Below are 18,243 nucleotides of genomic sequence, written 5' to 3' on the forward strand. Positions count from 1 at the left end.
AGAGATTGTGTCTTTTTAATATTTATATATTATTCTACGAGGCTAGCTTCATAAAATAGTGTCTTAGTCATCTAGTGCTGCTGTAACAGAAATACCACAAATGGATGGCTTTAACAAAGAGAAATTTATTTCTCTCACAGTCTAGTAGGTTACAAGTCCAAATTCAGGACACCAGCTCTAGGGGAAGGCTTTCTTTGTCGGCTCTGGAGGAAAGTTCTTGTCCTCAATCTTCCCCTAGTGGAGGAGCTTCTCAGGTCCAGGGACCCCGGGTCCAAAGGATGTACTCTGCTGCCGGTGCTGAGGTCCCCACTCTCTGCTTGCTTCCCTTTCCTTTTGTCTCTTGAGAGAGAAAAGGTGGTGCAGGCCACACCCCAGGGAAACTCTCTTTACCTTGGGTCAGGAAGGTGACCTGAGTAAGGGTGGTGTTACAATCCTACCCTAATCCTGTCAACATAAAATTACAATCACAAAATGGAGGACAACCACACAATATTGGGAATCATGGCCTAACCAAGCTGAACCATATTTTGGGAGGGACACAATTCAATCCAGGACAAACAGGTACTCATTTAAATAAATAAATGATGAATTGTGTTATTAATCTTATTAATTCTTTTGAGGCCTCACACAAAACTCCACACCAGCTAAAATTAAGAGTCTAAGCGAAACACAATCCATATCCAACCCCTGTACATTAGCAAAGACCCTTTGATTTAGGATACTACCCTTTTCACAATCTCAGCCACAAATACCACCCAGAAGCAGGGATTGTCAAGCTAGAATTCTAGTGCTCTTTATGGCAGTGGAACCTTGGGGCAGTGCACATGGTTAACATGCTTAGCTGCTAAACAAAGGTTGGAGGTTGCAGTTCACCCAGAGTGATTCAGGAGAAAGGCCTGATGATCTACTTCAAATAAGCAGCCTCTGCAAACCACATGGGGCACAATTCTACTCTGACACATGAGATCACCGTGAGTCAGAATCCACTGGAGAGCAACGGGTCAAGTCAGACAAACACTCTGTGGGGGAATTCAGGCCTTGCTTAGACCCTGCAAAGGCCAGTGTTCTTTTGGCTTCTCACTTCCAGGTGGATTCTTAATTCCTAAGAATTAAATCAGTTGCTGTTGAGTCAATTCAGACTCATGGCAACCCTACGTGTTTCAGAGTAGAATTGTACTCCATAGGGATTTCATTGGCTGGTTTTTCAAAAGTAGATTGCCAGACTTTTTTTCTAAGGTGCCCTGGGTGGATTTGAACTTCCATCTTTTCAGCTAGCAGCTGAGTTCATTAACTATTTGCACCACCCAGGGACTCCTAAAAATTAGTGGGCTGAAAATTTCTGTAGGAGGGAATATCAAAACTCCAAGATGTTCAGACAGATGTACAATAAAAAGTAAGTTAAAATGAATTTTCTATACAATTTGACACCTTCCCTTTTTCCCTTTCCTATCCTGTCAGTTAATTGATCTTCCAAGTTAAAAAACTTTTTCTTTCTTTCCTTGTGGTATAGTGTATTTGCTGAAGATAGTGATTCATGCCTTTTAGTTCTTACTTGACTTGGAGTTCTTATCTCTTGATTCTGACCCCAGCTTCAAAGTTTGTTGTTATGTCTGAGAAGTCCTTAGATACCCCGATTACCCGAAGGGTCAAACTGACTCTCCCTCGAGACAGAACGTTGCTGAGTCATGGGATGCCACAGGACTGTAACAGCCATAGCTGACATAGCTGTCCAAACAGAGATGCTTAGATAATAGCAGCTATTGGAAAAGCTGTTACAAATCAATTTGTCATCCCATATTTAAAAGATATTCAGTATGGTATTCATGCTGGGACTCAGGTAAGATGGCATTTCCTGAAATGATTTACAAAATACTAATACCAAGTAAAAGAAAGGAAATATTGAGGAAGCAAAAAGCCAAAAAAAAAAATTCTAAATCTTAAGTTTGTTTTCATTGTTTAATTGTCCCAAAGTGCTATTAAATGCTAATCTGAAAGCCTGAGGAAGGAGTAATTTAGATTAAGATCTACGTATTTCTGAAAAATAGTGGTCAAATGTGAAGTATGTATTTAACTAAATGCTTCAGTAGGGCCTTACAGCTTATAAAGCAACTTTACTTGTACTGTTTCATTTGATCATTATGACAGCCCTGTGAAGTATGTGCTACTGCTATCCCCATTTTTACAAGTGAATAAGCTAAGACTGAGAGGTTCTGTGACTTTTCTAAAGTTATAAAACTAGATGGTAAAAGGAGGAGCCAAGACTGAAATCTTTAGGGGCTCCTTCCTTTCTTTGGAAACCCTGGTGGCACAGAGGTTAAGAGCTACTGCTGCTAACCAAAAGGCTGGCAGTTTGAATCCACCAGGTGCTCCTTGGAAACCCTGTGGGGCAGCTCTACTATAGGGTCGCTGTGAGTCCGAATCAACTCGACAGCAGGGGGCTTGGTTTTGTTTTTCCTTTCCTGAGAACCTGCAACTTTGCCTTACCGTCTGTTTCTTTTTGGTTCCGTCTAAGATAACAATGATGTTTCTTTGAGGGGCACTGGGGAGAACTAAATGAATGAGCAATATTCACAAAGAGACTCTGGAAGTAAAGTGTGCTGAAAGTTGGCTGAGTGACAGCAGGGAATATTCTCCCATCAAAATTGTTAAAGCACTTGATTTTCCCCTGATTTTCACTATTTTTATGTTCACTGAAGTCCTAATTATCTACGCTTCATTCTCTAAATCAAGAGTATGACACCATATTAAACGGAGGGTACCTGATGTCCCTTTTTAAAGGTAACACTTAAAGTCATGCTGCTCTATTACTTGCAGTTTATAAAATGAAAGCAGTTTCCACTACACTTGGCCCTCTGCCAAAAAACATTGTCAACTTTGATTCTTCCAAGAGCTTCTACTAGAGCTTAAGATAGGCCCCATTCAAACACTCTTCCTGCCAAGAACTCTAGGCCAAGATCTACGATGACTGAACAAGATGGCAGCTATGATTTTCAAGCCCTATTCAATGATGTGTTTGTGACAAGAACTGTAATGTTGCTTGAATTTTAGGTTTTAACATACTGGACTATGCAGTAGCCTTTCTTGACAGGATTGAAAAAGAACTTAATAATAAGGTTTCACACATTCACAGGTGACTAAGCTTCCAATGAGAAGGTAATATATAGGATACAGAGGTAGGATTTGTAGATTAGGTTCATTTTAGGTTTTAAATATAATTCTGCATTCTTCTGAATTAACACAGCAAATATAGCAAGCTCATAATTCCATGGTGAAGTGGAGAGGTATTGCTCAGAGCTATTGTAAGGAAAATGTAGCACTTAAACCACAGCTACAGTAGGTCATTTACGGGAAAAAATGTGGCTTTTAAAAATTACTGAAAATGCATTCATAGGCATTACTGTACAATTGAAAGTGGCGGTCAGGGAAAGGAATGGGGAACTGACTCAGGTATGATACTATTCTATCCAACTCATCAGCCATGACAATAAAATGTATTATTTTCTGTAGGAAAAAAAGACTCATTCGACATACGTAAGGCTTTGGTTGATTAATGATTCAGTTATGATGGTACCGCCTAAAGGACACTAGTCAGTCTTTCCCATTAGTAGGAATTCTTACTAGGGTGTGGTAAAGTAACTTTCTCTACTTTCACTGTATGATCTGATAATAGAGACTATTACAATTGTGTTATAGTTTAGGAGGTAAAATGAATGCACACAGGAATGAAAATAGGACTGGTTTTTTATATAAAAATAATTTATTTCTGGGACAGTCTAGCTTAGGTGCCATCGAGTCAGTTCCGACTCACAGTGACCCTATGTACAATAGAACAAAACACTGCCCAGTTCTGTGCCATCCTCACAATGGTTGCTATGTTTGATCCCATTGTTGTAATCCATCTCATTGAGGGTCTTCCTCTTTTTCACTGGCCACCTACATTACCAAGCACGATATCCTTCTCCAGGGCCTGGTCCCTCCTGATAACATGTCCAAAGTACTTGAGACAAAGTCTCTCCACCTTCACTTCCAAGGAGCTTTCTGTTTGTACTTCTGCCAGAACAGATTTGTTCATTCTGCTGGCAGTCCATGGTATATTCAATGTTCTTTGCCAACACTGTAGTTCAAAGGCTTCAATTCTTCTTTGGTCTTCCTTATTCATTGTTCATCTTTCACATGCATATGAGGCAATTGAAAATATGGTTTGGGTCAGGTGCACCTTAGTCTTCAAAGTGACATCTGTGCTTTTTAACACTTTAAAGAGGTTTTTTGCAACAGATTTACCCATTGCAATGAGTGTTTTGATTTCTTGACTGCTGCTTCCATGGGTGCTGATCATGGATCCAAGGAAAATGAAATCCTTGACAACTGCTATATTTTCTCTCTTTATCTTGGTGTTGCTCGTTGGTCCAGTGGTGAGGATTTTTGTTTTCTTTATGTTGAGGTGTAATCCATGCTGAAGACTGTGGTCTTTGATCTTCATCAGTAAGTGTTTCAAGTCCTCTTCACTTTCAGCAAGCAAAGTTGTGTCATTTGCATAACACAGGTTGTTAATAAGTCTTCCTCCAATCCTGATGCTGCATTCTTCTTCATATAGTCCAGCTTCTCAGACTATTTGCTCAGATTGAATAAGTGCAGTAAAAGCATATAACCTTGACGCACACCTTTCCTAGCTTTAAACCGTGCGGTATTCCCTTGTTTTGTTCAAACAACTGCCTCTTAGTCTATGTACAGATTCCTCATGAGCACAATTAAGTATTCTGGAATTACCATTCTTCACAGTGTAATCCATAATTTGTTATGATCCACACAGTCAAATGCCTTTGGGTAGTCAATAAAACACAGGCAAACATCTTTCCGGTATTCTCTGCTTTCAGCCAAGATCCATCTGATATCAGCAATGATATCCCTGGTTCCATATCCTCTTCTGAATCCAGCTTGAAATTCTGGCAGTTGCCTGACAGATGTACTGCTGCAACTGCTTTTGAACGCTCTTACCCAAAATTTTACTTGTGTGGGATAATAATATTGTTTGATAATTTTTGCATTTGGTTGGATCACCTGTCTTTGGAATGGGCACAAATATAAATCTCTTCCAGTCTGTTGGCCAGGCAGCTGTCATCCAAATGTCTTGGCATAGAAAGTGATCACCTCCAATGCTGCATCTGTTTGTAGAAACATCTCAATTGGTATTCCATCAATTCCTGGAGCCTTGTTTTTTGCCAGTGCCTTCAGTGCAGCTTGGACCTCATCCTTCAGTATCATTGGTTCTTGATCATGTGCTACCTCCTGGAATGGTTGAACTTCAACAAATTTCTGTTTGGTATGGTGACTCTGTGTATTCCTTCCATCTTCTTTTGATGCTTCCTGCATCATTCAATATTTTCACTGTAGAATCTTCAATATTGCAACCTAAGCTTTGAATTTTTTCTTCAGTTTTTTCAGCTTGAGAAACACCATGCGTGTTCTTCCCTTTTGGTTTCCTAACTCCAGGTCTTTGCACATTTTATTATAAAACCTTATGTATCTTCTCGAGCCACCCTTTCAAATCTTCTGTTCACATCTTTTACTTCATCATTTCTTCCTTTCACTTTAGGTATTTGGTGTTCAAGAGCAATTTTCAGAGCCTCTTCTGACATCTGTTTTGATCTTTTCTTTGTTTTCTGCCTTTTAAGTGACCTTTTGTTTTCTTCATGTATGCTATCCTTGATGTCATTCCACAACTTGTCTGGTCTTTAGTTGTTAGTGTTCAATGTGTCTAATCTATTCCTGAGATGGTATCTAAATTTAGGCCGGATATACTCAAGGCCATATTTTGGCTTTTGTGGACATGTTCTGACGGATAATATTGAGCTTCTCCATCATCTCTTGCCGTAGATGTAGTTGATTTGATTTCTGTGTATTCCATCTGGTGAGATCCACGTGTAGAGTTGCCATTTATGTTGTTGAAAAAAGGTGTTTGCAATGAAGAGGTCGTTGGTCTTGGAAAATTCTGTCATGTGATCTCTGGCATCATTTCTATCACCAAGGCTATATCTTCCAACCACTGATCCTTCTTCTGTGTTTCCAACTTTTGCATTCCAATCACCAGTAATTATCAATGCATCTTGATTGCATGTTTGATCAATTTCAGACTGTACAAGTTGGTAAAAATCTTCAATTTCTTCATCTTTTGCCTTAGTCTTTTGGTGTATAAATTTGAGTAATATTATTATGTGTAATATTATTACATAGGATATTTTAAAAGATCATCAAGTTTATCCTGACATTATTTTTATGCATTGTTAATCCTTTAGCTTATTGATATAGTAAGTGTTTCATAATCATGAAGAAAATTGAAACTTAGGGTAGAAATCTGTCTTATTAAGGAAATATGTGCATATATGCATGTATCGGGATATATATTTAGGGGAAAGTATTAGCATCTTTTATATCTTCATTCATTTTTCATTTAAGAAATGTTCATTGAGTTCCTACCGTATGCTAAGCTAGGTGCTAGAGGTATAACAAAACAGACAAAAGTCCTAATCTTCACAGAATTTATTTTATTCCAGTGGGAGGAAACAGACAATAGACAACATGAGCAAAATATTTAGTATGTCAAAATTCAAAGATTTATAATAAAAAAAGATTAGTAAAATAGGTAATAAACAAGAATTAAAATATTCACAGTTCTGAAGACAGTGCAAAATCCACATCATCATTGTAACCCCTGCACCCAGCACAGTTCCTGACCCAGTGTGCATTCAAAAATCTTTGCACAGCCAATTATTGTAAGTGCTGCCAATAAGTAGTACACCTGTAAAAAGTTGAATTGGCAAAAGTTGAGTGATTGATATATTTATGACAATGACAAAAAAAAAGTAGCTGCTGGGGCTGCTTAAGTACAATCACGTACCTCATGCAATTTGGTTCCTTGGTTTAGGGTCATGGTTTCAGTGGACATCCCATTTAATTGGCCTAATAATGTGTTTAGTGCTTCTGTTCTACCTGCTAGTTTCTTGCATAGTTCCTTGCAAGTGGCCATCCAAGGCACAACAGTTGGTCTCTATTCTCCTGGAGCAACAGAGGAAGAAGGAGAGTCAGGAATAGAAGAAGGAAATAGAATGCTTGGCTAATTGCCTCCATGAACAACTGCCTCCTTTGCTATGAGACCAGAACTGGATGGTGCCCAGCTACCATTAATGAACATTTTGATCAAAGACTATATGGAAAAATCCTGAACAAAAGGGGGAAAATGCAGAACAGGATTTCAAATTCTCATGGACTCCAAACTTTCTGGAGCCATGGAGGCTGAATGAGCCTCTGTAACTATTAGATACAATCTTTAAACCTTGACCCAAAAATATCCCCTGAAGTCTTCTTAAAACCAAACAAAAATTTAGTTTAATTAGCAAGAAATGTATGCCTTCAGCATTATGCTCTTTTAAGAACTATTTATGTGGGATCAAATTGACAACAGCAACTTGAAAGATTAGATCAGATCCTTAAGGGGATGTGAGTTTATATTAATGGGGGGAAGAACAACTCAGGAAAGGAAGGTGGGAATGGTTGCACAACTCAAAGGATGAAATCAATGTCACTGAATTCTACATGTAGAAACTGTTGAACTGGTGTATGTTTTGCTGTGTACATTCTCACAACAACAACAAAATAAATGATTTTTTAAAAATTTTGTTGAATGACTGAATTAACAAATGAAAAGAATGTATGATCTCTATGAATAGCCCTGACATCATATCTCAATCTCGTAGGTTTTATTTTTGTACCTGCTTACTTCCAAAAAGGATTTGAAGTAAATTACAACAAAAAGCTAAAGAATGTGGCCCAACACATAAACCAGAGACTACATCAGCCTGAGACCAGAAGAGCTAGATGGTGCCTGGCTACAACCAATGACTGCCTTGACAGGGAACACAACAGAGATCCCCTGAGGGAGCAGGAGAGCAGTGGGATGCAGACCCCAAATTCTCATAAAAAGACCAGACTTAATGGTCTGACTAAGACTAGAAGGACCCTGGTGGTCATGGCCCCCAGACCTTCTGTTGGCCCAGGACAGGAACCGTTTCCAAAGCCAACTCTTCAGACAGGGGTTGGACTGGACAATGGGTTGGAGACAGATGCTGGTGAGGAGTGAGCTTCTTGGATCAGGTGGACACTTGAGACTATGTTGTCATCTCCTGCCTGGAGATAAGATGAGAGGGTAGAGGGGGTTAGAAGCTGGCGAAATGGACATGAAAAGAGAGAGTGGAGGGAAGGAGCGAGCTGTCTTATTGGGGGAGAGCAATTGGGAGTACGTAGCAAGGTGTATATGGGTTTTTGTGTGAGAGACTGACTTGATTTGTAAACTTTCACTTAAAGCACAATAAAAATTAAAAAAAAAAAAAGAATGTGGCCCAAGGAATAAAAGAAGAAATATAGCCATGATGTCCATTTTATTTTGTTTTGTTTTTAATGCAGGGCTTAGACATGGTAGGTGACCAATAACTTCAGTGAAAATCTATTTGATAGCATTTCCCAAAAGATACACACATATTCTTCACATGACCTTTTTCAAAAATATACTGTCCCTTAATAGAAGCTGAGATGGGCAGGCCCAAATGTGATTTTGAAAGAAAAGGGAAAACAAAATGTCCTGATAAGAGACTTTTAAAAGCCCTAGAGCAATAATCAGATACATGTGGCTTTCTTTAAAGTTCCAAGAATAGAACTCAGCATAGACTCTCAATAAATGTTAATATAAGACCATCAGATAGAGTTGATTCTTAGACTATTCCTGTAGCATGCTAGTAAGAGCATGCAATCAGCAAAGAAGAGGATGTTCTTCTTTTTAGAACGTCCAGTGGTTTGGTTTCCAGCACCAGAGTGCAGCTTCTCAATAATGCTTGGTCAAAGAATGGTTCTCCTCAGTCTCTCCAACTGAGTGCAAAGCATTAAGGAACTCATATGAATGTGTCATGTCAATCAAATCAACTCAGGCTGATCAATGGATGAGAGAATGGCAGCCAGAATCTGCATCATACTGGAGAGGGAATGTAGTATCAGACAAACCTGCATTCAAATCCTAGGTCTAGTAATCATTTATCCTAGTTGAGAAAAGCAATATGGCAATCTGTTGTGAATGAAATAATACTATTTTATAGTCATCACAGTTCTGGGAACAAGGCTTCAATAATATTAGTAATTATTATCATTGAAGTGAATAGCATCTAGGATGTCTAAGAGACTTGATTTTGGAATTTCAGTATGAAGAGAATTCAGCAAGATCAAACAGTGGGGTAAAAAGAATAGGCTTCATAGAACTTTGAGGTATCAAATTGATAGGATCTTTGATAGAACAGTGATCTCAAAAGGGGAGCAGGTATTGCTTACACAGAGGAGACCAACTGGAAAATTTTAGGTGGTGAAAAGGATATTAGATAGAATCAGTTATAAGCTAGAGTCTCACTGGTCTGCACAAGTCCAGGTCAGTAGGGACAGAGGCTTGGATGACATCCTGCCCTTCACTCACTAAGCACGGAAAGAGTTCAATAGATTGTTTTCAATCAGTAGCTAGTACACTCATTCCTTCATGGAGAAAGTTCTGACAGTTAACACCAAAAGAAATAAAAATACCTCCTCATGCCCTACTTGCAATGGGAATGTATAAGAAGGTAGGCATGGGAGATCTTATTAAGAGAGAAGTCCTTCTTTTATTTCTTTCCTTCTTCTCCTCCCCCTTTCTTTCTTTTCCTTCCATTTTTCCTTCCTCTTCCCTCTTTTTTCTCTTTTCTTTCATGGATCTAAGATGGAGTCTCTTCTTTATTGTTACTTGCCACTGGATACTGAATAAGTCAGGTGCAGAAACATGTTTAGGTTTTGATTTGCTTGGATTAGAACTGATGTAATTTTCATTCTCCCTTTCCACATTTCCTGATGTAGAAAAGTACAGCATTCAGGTAAAAATTATATGGGTCATCAAGACAAGTTCTCTCACTGGAGAACAGGAAACTGGACCTGTGATGACTATGAATGAACTCTCTGAGAACCAAATGAAATGCACAGAAATAGAAACCAGATGTAAGCAATCATGAAACCAGGGCACTACTCTGCCTCCCAGTTTATTTTTAGCCTAAATGTTATTGAAGTCTTTTCAGTACTGTAATTAATTTTCAAGGATTGTCGTTAGCCTCATAGTGTAAGATAGGACAAGAAATTTTTGCATGTAAGGCTGGAATAGAAAATTTTGACTGTTAAATAGTTTTCTGTGTGTTTGGTGGTGAGAAAGGAGTTTATAGTGGGTTCTCAGTTTTCCCAGTTAGATCTGTTGTTGTTATTGTTAGATGTCATCAAGTCACTTCTGACTTACTGCAACCCTACGTTCAGCAGAACAATACTCTCATAATGAATCTCTCACCGGAATATAATCCATCTTTAGATAATGATGGTTGTTTATATATTTAGGATGTGTCAATCTCCTCAAGGCTGGGAAGTGTCACAGCCTAATGTAATATTTGGCTTTCAAGTTTGGGTGTGCAACAAGAGGACCAGCAGTCTTTTTAGCTAAAATAACCCCAGGTATTAGCATCTTTTTTTTATTAGCATCTGGAAGCAAACTTGGCCTGCCCATGCCAGAGGGAATACCAGGACTTTCTTTCAGGCTCCAAATGAAATCATTAATTATGTCAGCAGCTCCGCTGATGGATCTGGAGACACTCTGCATTACTTAGCAAACAAGCAGCCTCCTCAACTGTTTAGAAGTCTGGGGAAGATCTTAGAGATCTGTACTCACTGTACTTATACAGTCCTTCCCCTGCAAAACCTCAGACTCTCCTTGATCCTGTGTCTCTTTGGTTTTACCACACTAGGGTTGGAATGAGATGAGGGAAATATGTGTTTCTGATGCCCAGATTGTGTATTATAGACCTAAAATATACCCTGGTGCACCATGACAATGAAATGCTTTTAAAACGTGGGTTTTTTTGGAACCATATCAACCACACTTGAGTTCCTGCTCCATTTAAGGCCATCATAGGTCTTTTAAACAGCAATTTAATTGCTAAAGTCATGTACATTTTTGCCTATTAAGAAGAGTTTTACAAAGAATGTGACCTGTGTTTATAGCACCCCAATTTTTTTTTATCCTTTCCGTGAAAAGCAGCTTCCTCTTTTTTTTTTTTTTTTAACCATTAAAAGTACTTTGGCAGTTCTGTGTATAATTAACAGCTTTAGCAGGATAAGAAGTAAAATGGCAAAGTGCAATTCTGCTAAGGTCAGTCTACACTTTCATATCATAAGTACTCCCTCATAATAATTGATCTCAGTATATTATAATGCATTAAAAAGTCCACATTTTTGCTACTTATTTACCAGTCTCTGGGAAATGAAGCACAAATGAAACAAAGGGGAAATTATCTTCAGGGGAGCATGTAATACCATGTATTAGACATTAGGGAAAAAGAAACTTTTGAGACTGAATTGGCCATCCACCACAACTTTTAAAAGAATATGCTTTAGAAAAGATTCCCAGCAACAAATCAGAAGAGTTTTATATATGAATTTTGGAAAACAGGGCTAAAGTAGTTTAAAAATATGCTTTCATTCCTCAAAAGTGAATCAGGTACAAAGAAATGCAATGCAGTTTGATTTCACAAGTATTGTCAAAGAACCTACTCCGGGCTCATAACAGAGTTGTGTACATTGGGAAGGGGAGTGGAACACAAAGGACTGATGGATTTTTTTTTTTAAGCTCAAGTATACTTATACCAATTGAATGCTTTTCTCTTAAAAGCAGGAGCAGGGAGGGGGAAGGGGGGTGGGGAACCCTGCCTAGCAGCTTTAACAGAGCTGCTGGTGGAGATCTAAAAAAACCTATTAAAGAAGATGTTGGGGAAACCTATTTTTTTAAAAAAAAAAAAAAGAAAGAAACTGAAGGAAATTAGACTGAATTTTTAAGGGAAAAATCTCAGTTGATAACTCTATGAAAAAAAAACTCTATGGGAGAGAGGCAAATACTTATTACTGGGAGGGAGAGAGAGTAAACTCCCTACGTTATATGAGCTGATAAAGTATTAAAGAAGGAAATTGATCTATATATCTCACTATCATTTTATCTCTATCCTTCCATAGAAAGGAGAGTAAAAAGATGCATAGGGGAAGCCTGGCTACCAAAGAACTCAGAACAAAACTAAACTTCTAAGTTGCAAAACAATCACATATTGTACCCAGTTTATTTCATACTTTTCATGAAGCTGGGTACACAGTCAAGCCTAATTTTATTAATTTTTTAAAAAGAGACAGGAAAATCAAAATGTTTTATGGACTTGGGAACATATAGTTAGAAGAATATATAGAAACATTCTATTTTTTCCTACTGGCTTGTTTTATACTGTCAAGCCAGAAGCCAGAAATCGAGAGAGAAGAAAGCTATTAAAAATTATTGAACGATAATACCCCCTTTTGTATAGCAAGGATTCTGGAAGTTGTCTATAGGCACACATACACACACCTTTTGCAAGTACAACACCAGGATAAGAAAGAAGAGTAAAGACAGCAGACAATGACGTGCTCCAATTGGACGTCTTGTGCAGAAATAAACAAAAGCTTCTCTTACGCACTGACTGTTAATTAGACACCCCCATTTTAAAAAAAGGCACAAGACACAAATAAGGTTATAGACATTTACAACATTTTGCAGTTTTTTTGTGTTTAAGGGAATTTGTTATCCAGATGGAGATAGGAGTCCCTAGCAGAGATGATAAGTAGGCAGGAACTACCAAGGGAATTTAAAAGATAAAAAGGCACAATGTGGTGATAATTAAAACAGCAAAAACACCCTTCACCTTAAACATATATAAGTTTAGTTAGGTTTCATAAACATGTCTTCATAATAATATGTCTCAAGACAGGGCAGAATTGTATTTCACAGAGAGTGGACCTACAAGGATGCTCCCGTGGGGAAGTCTTCTTTCCTCCTTTGCTAAAAGAAGAGTAACAATCATGCAGACACTGTACTCAGGGCTCTGGTGACTAATGAAGAAACTCCACTGAACAAAAATGTAGTTCGTGGCTAGGAATACACCCCACTATCCCTAGAAAGGGATTCACTGAAATCTCTGAGACACTTGCAATCTCCCAAAAGCAGTTCACCAACTCAGTCAAAGAAGATGACGGGGACGTTATCAGAGCTCTGGCACACCGTGAGCCCTCGTGGTGCAGTGGTGAAAGCGATCTACTGCTGACAGTAATCACCAGAGGCTCCGCAGGAGTCTGCTGCCATGGCAATTTACAGTCTAAGAAATCCTATGGGGTCACTGCGAGTCGGAATCCACTTGACAGCCGTGGTTTTTGTTTGTTTTCTTGTTTTTGTTATGCCACACCGTACAAAAGCAATAGTGGTTCCGTGGGTACTTTTAACAAACAAGAGAAGCAAAATGAGATTATCAACTTGCTTCCCACTCTTCAAAGAACAGAGCTTTACAAAAGGAAGAGGAGGGAGGCCGTTGAGGTGGACTTACATTTCCTAAAGCTTGTGAAATGTTGCCTGAGAAAAGGAACTGAAAGGAAGCCCACAATCTGGACCCCCGAGTTTGTTTTTCCTCCTGTCTCTGGAATTCTGCCTCTGTGCTAAAGCGCGCCCCCGAACTGTGCGAACCAACACGTCCAACCTCAAAGCGACGCACAAGATTGGATCTCTGTGAGGCCCTGGCGCGAAGAGGTCGCGGTCCCCGCGTGGGGGTGGGGCTAGGGCTGGGGCAGTGGTCTGCTCCTCGCCAGGACAGCCCGAGCACGCACGTCAAGGAGGCTTAACCACCATGGACAGCTCACTGGCTTCCCCCAGCCAGCTCCGCGCCGTTTACAAACTCCATAGGAGCCACCAGCGTGGTTGAGTTTTATGCCCTGGAGACAAGCCATGTGTTCCACGGTCTACACCCCCCGCGATCGCCAACTGCAACCACTGAACAGCTATATATAGACAGAACGGGCTTCAGGAATTAATAACTGTCTCCTTGCCCTCCAATCAGTCCTTTAAGTTGCCACTGGATTCTAAGAATCAGCTGGAGAGAGTTGGCAAAGAGAACTTCGTTCCACGTTCCTTCATTTCCTCTCCGCGCCCGCGCCCCTCACCCTCCCACGGCTTTGCAGATCGTGTTAAATGAAATAAACCAGACCGGCCTCGGGGCTCAAGCAGCGCCGAGTTTAACGGGCGGGCGCCGGGTAGGAGGGGTGGATAGGGCTAGTCCCGAGGCTCCGGGAGGAGCGGCGTAGTCCCTCCACACCCGCATACTAACCGGGTCCTGCACTGGGTCCGGGGGCTGTAGGTCTGCCCCACCCTTCTCTCCCCCGTCCCCCACCGGGAATTTATCGTCACCGTCTGCCTGGGGCTTATCTCATTTTTGAGTCATAAATTGGCCTGGAGGGAGAAAGAAGGGAAGGGCCCTGCTCGGAGGAAGTTCGCTTGCTCCCTCGGACCCTGTCCTGGAATCACACTGTTTCCGGAGTTCCCCTTGCCGTCAGCCAGATGCCGGACTCCGGGAGGCATAGGGCGGCGAGCTGGGCGGGCAACTTGGTACCAGGGTCCTGAAGCGGGCAGCCGACGGGGAGGGAGGGGACGAGCGAGCAGGCCTCGACTCCACCGCTCCTGGGGAAAAGGAGTCCTGATTCTTAGAGTGGAAGCCCAAGATGAACCCAGGGAACGGAGCTAAACCAACGAAGAGGTTTCCAGGTCCCTGAAGTTTCCATCAAGTCTAAGATCCCCGGGTGAGCCAAGAAGCCCTGTTTCTCCCTTAGCCCTGGAGTCCGAAAATGGAGTCGCTTCTGCAATCCACAACCCAAGTCTGTCTCGGATGGTGCGGGCGGGTGGGGGGGGGGAGGCAGGAAGCTGAAAAAGATCGCCCCGTCGCCCTCAGGCCTTTTCCAACATCCTAGACCCCTGCCCTAAGAGACATTCCGTCCCCCAACCCTTGGGGCGTCAGGTGCGAAACCGCTAGGCCCTGAGACCCCAGAGAAGGAGCGCGCAGTCCCACGCTTGATCTCCTGTAGCTTGATTTCTGTCAAGAATCCCAAGAAAGGCATGCAGGACTCGAAGATACTGTAATTGCGGGCTCAAAACGAAGTAGACACAAATCCCCGTCTAAGTGTGGGTATCTGGATGCCTTTCTGCCTGACAGGGTAGCCATGCTACTCTGGGTGCTACCTTGGGGAGGGACTGCCAGCTGGCCGGTATAACAGAATGGTGTCAGCAAGGTAAATGGCTTCCGAAGCCCCAGCGACTCCTGCAGCGGCACCTACCAGGCAGCCCGCGCTTAAAATTAAAGAAAGGACGATTTTGCTCACAGGGGAGCTGGACGGCGGCCAGCAAGGCTCTGTGGCACCATCTGAGATCCATTTCAGGCGGTGGGTTGTCAGCTAAGCCAGGTGGGACTTGGAACTCTCCCTGTGGTCTCATACAAGTCCAGAGCTGCCTAATTTGGGGAGCCAAGACTCGGCCCAGCCAAGGGCATGGGTCCAGAGATCAGGACTGGCATTCTCAATCTCTCCCTGGCCTACACACACCCACGCACTTACGCTCCATCCCTGGCAAGAAGATTCTTTCTCAGATGTGCTTTAATAGACATAGGTTTGGAAAGTGCACAAGTGCTGGACCTTGTGAACTGGTCTCTAGAAACACCAAAAACCCATTGCCATCAGTGGCTTCTGATTCAGAGCGACCCTATAGGACAAAGTGGAACTGCCCCCTACAGTTTCCAAGGAGCGCCTGGTGGACTCGAAGTGCCGACCTTCTGGTTAGCCGTGGTGGCACTTAACCACCAGGCCACCATGGTTTCCTAAACACCACCTTATCTTACGTTGGCTCGGGCCTCTCAGGAAAACTGTCTTGCTGCTGGACTTTCTGGTCAGCTAGAGAAAGCTGAACATTGCCCAGGAAGTAGGGAAGGGTGAGGATGGGTGTGAGACCCAGTTTTCCGACGGGAGAATCTCTTCGTCCTGATGCATATCTAGGCACTACTCCCTGAGGCAGTTCCTCCAGATGTTGGCCGCCAGTCCTGTTCCCGGAGAAGAAAGGCCCCCTGCTTGTCTTATCCTCATCTAACTAAAAAAGAGTTTAATAAGGAAACACACCCTTTTATATTCCTGCTCGGGATTTAAAGACATTACATTCCCTTTTCTTTTTCGGTACCTTGAGGTCACCTGAGCCCCAGTAGCACAGTGGTTAAGCGCTCCGCTGCTAACGGACAGGTCAGCAGTTTGGACTCACTAGTTCCGAGGGAAAAAGATGTGGCAGTCTGCATCGGTAAAGATTACAACCTTGGGACGGAACCCACTCGAGGGCAATGAGTTTAGTTTGTTTTTTGTTTTTGTTTGAAGTCAGCTGGCAACAGCTCCCTCTTAAGTCTCAGTCCAGGCAGGTGATTAGAGCCCCATTCTAAAGGAATCAAATGGTTACTTGAGCTGATTATTCAGACTTCTCTATATAAACCTCAAAAACGGGCTGAGAAGAGAAGGGGCCAGTTTCACTGTTTGGTTTCATAGGATTTTAAAGATACAGCTTGGAACTACAGATTGGCAAATGCTAAATCTGGATGTTTATATTGGGAATAAGGTAAGGAACTTCTCGAGCCCAGGTGCACTGTGTAAAGAGTTATAGGTACTCTCTTCTGGTTTGTGTATTTGTTTACTTGTTGTTTTGGGCTGAAGAGGAAAGAAGGGAGAAACATGAGAAAGCTAAACATAAACACTAGTTTCTTTTTTTTTAATTGCAAAAGGAGACATCCCTGGAAATATAAATCAACTGGTTATTTAAACAGGAATTTAAGTGTAAAAGCCCATTTAGAAGTTTAGGAGCCTCTTTTAAAAACTGGGATATAATACTGTCACTGGGGATAGGAAGATGGAAATTTGGGACTTGCTCATGGGCTAAGCATTCGTGTAGGTGTAGATCTCACAATACCAAGCTGTCTTCACATGGAAATACTTCAGATTAAAGGCAGGCCTTCAAATCCTCTTGTTTGCCAAGGTGCATTTACGTGATAGCAAGGCCTAAGCAAACATTCAGTCTCTATTGGCGCTGCTTCTGTTCCTAAGCTTCAAAAAAAAAAAAAAGGAGCCTCCTGGTGTGTCTCATTTGCAGTCATGTGTTCTCAGCATTATCATGGAAGTTACTCAGTTATATTGGGAGCTAGATTATGATGTCAGAACACATCCTTTTCAGGAAAGGCAGCAAGGGTCCTGGGTATATATTGAGGAGAATTTCTACTGCAGGTAATAAACAGGGCAGCTTAGAAGAGATACCTTCTTTCTAATAATTGCCTTTGGTGGTAGTAGAAAAGGCTCTTTACAGGAAGCTTTTCACTCATTTAAGACTTAAGTTTACTTTTCTGAAGAACAAACAAAAAATATATTTCTGGAAGAGACTGCTGAGAAGATCTCCCTTTGGCCAAAAGAGCAGAGAAGACTGTAAATCAAGAAAAAGGTGAAGTAATAAATTAAGAGGAAACTTCAGTACTCCAAGTATTTAAAGACTATTTTTCCTGTGCCTACATATATTTTTTCTCTTTTTGTTGAGGAGAGAAAGTTCTAAAAATATTTGATAGCAGTTTTGCCATTAATGCCAGAGAAGGGAGGGGGGAAGAAAAGTAGGAGGGAGAAGGGGGTCAATTTTGTTTAATTAGTAGAAAAAGCAACATAAAGCAAAGCAGCCTATTGATGTCTGTCTTTAATTTTTAATATTCTCAGAGTATAGTGAATTTATAGCATAAATGATTTAATATTTTCTATTTGATTTTTGTTTTAACCTTTTATTGGGGGAGGGTTGAGTTTTAAAAGCCTTAGTAGCTTGAAACGTGGCTCAGCAGCTTTGAATTTTTATTGTGGAAGCAAATATCATCATTTTAATGTTGAACAAATTGTAAGTATTAAATGGCTTATTTGTGATTTACTTTTCACAGATTTCCCTCCTTCAGATCTAAGGATTGCATTAAGGCACCTGAGTATTTTTTGGAAAGAATTTATTTTAAATCAGAATGTATTAGAGATTCAAAGGTTGACACTTTTGAGTGCTGATTCTTTGTCCTTTCATGCCATGCAAACATGTCTAACATTTAGACATTCTTAAACGTTCAAGGGAAGTTGTGGAAATTCCCAGACTTTTTTTTTTTTTTTTTAAGAGGGGAGAAGCCAAGCTTTCTAAAGTATGGAGTTTAAAGTTTTCAAGTGAGGGATATAGGAGATTCTGAGAAGGGGTGCCCTCACCCACAAAACTAAGCA

The sequence above is a fragment of the Loxodonta africana genome, chromosome 4, assembly GCF_030014295.1.
Source record: "Loxodonta africana isolate mLoxAfr1 chromosome 4, mLoxAfr1.hap2, whole genome shotgun sequence".
Classification (NCBI taxonomy): Eukaryota; Metazoa; Chordata; class Mammalia; order Proboscidea; family Elephantidae; genus Loxodonta; species Loxodonta africana.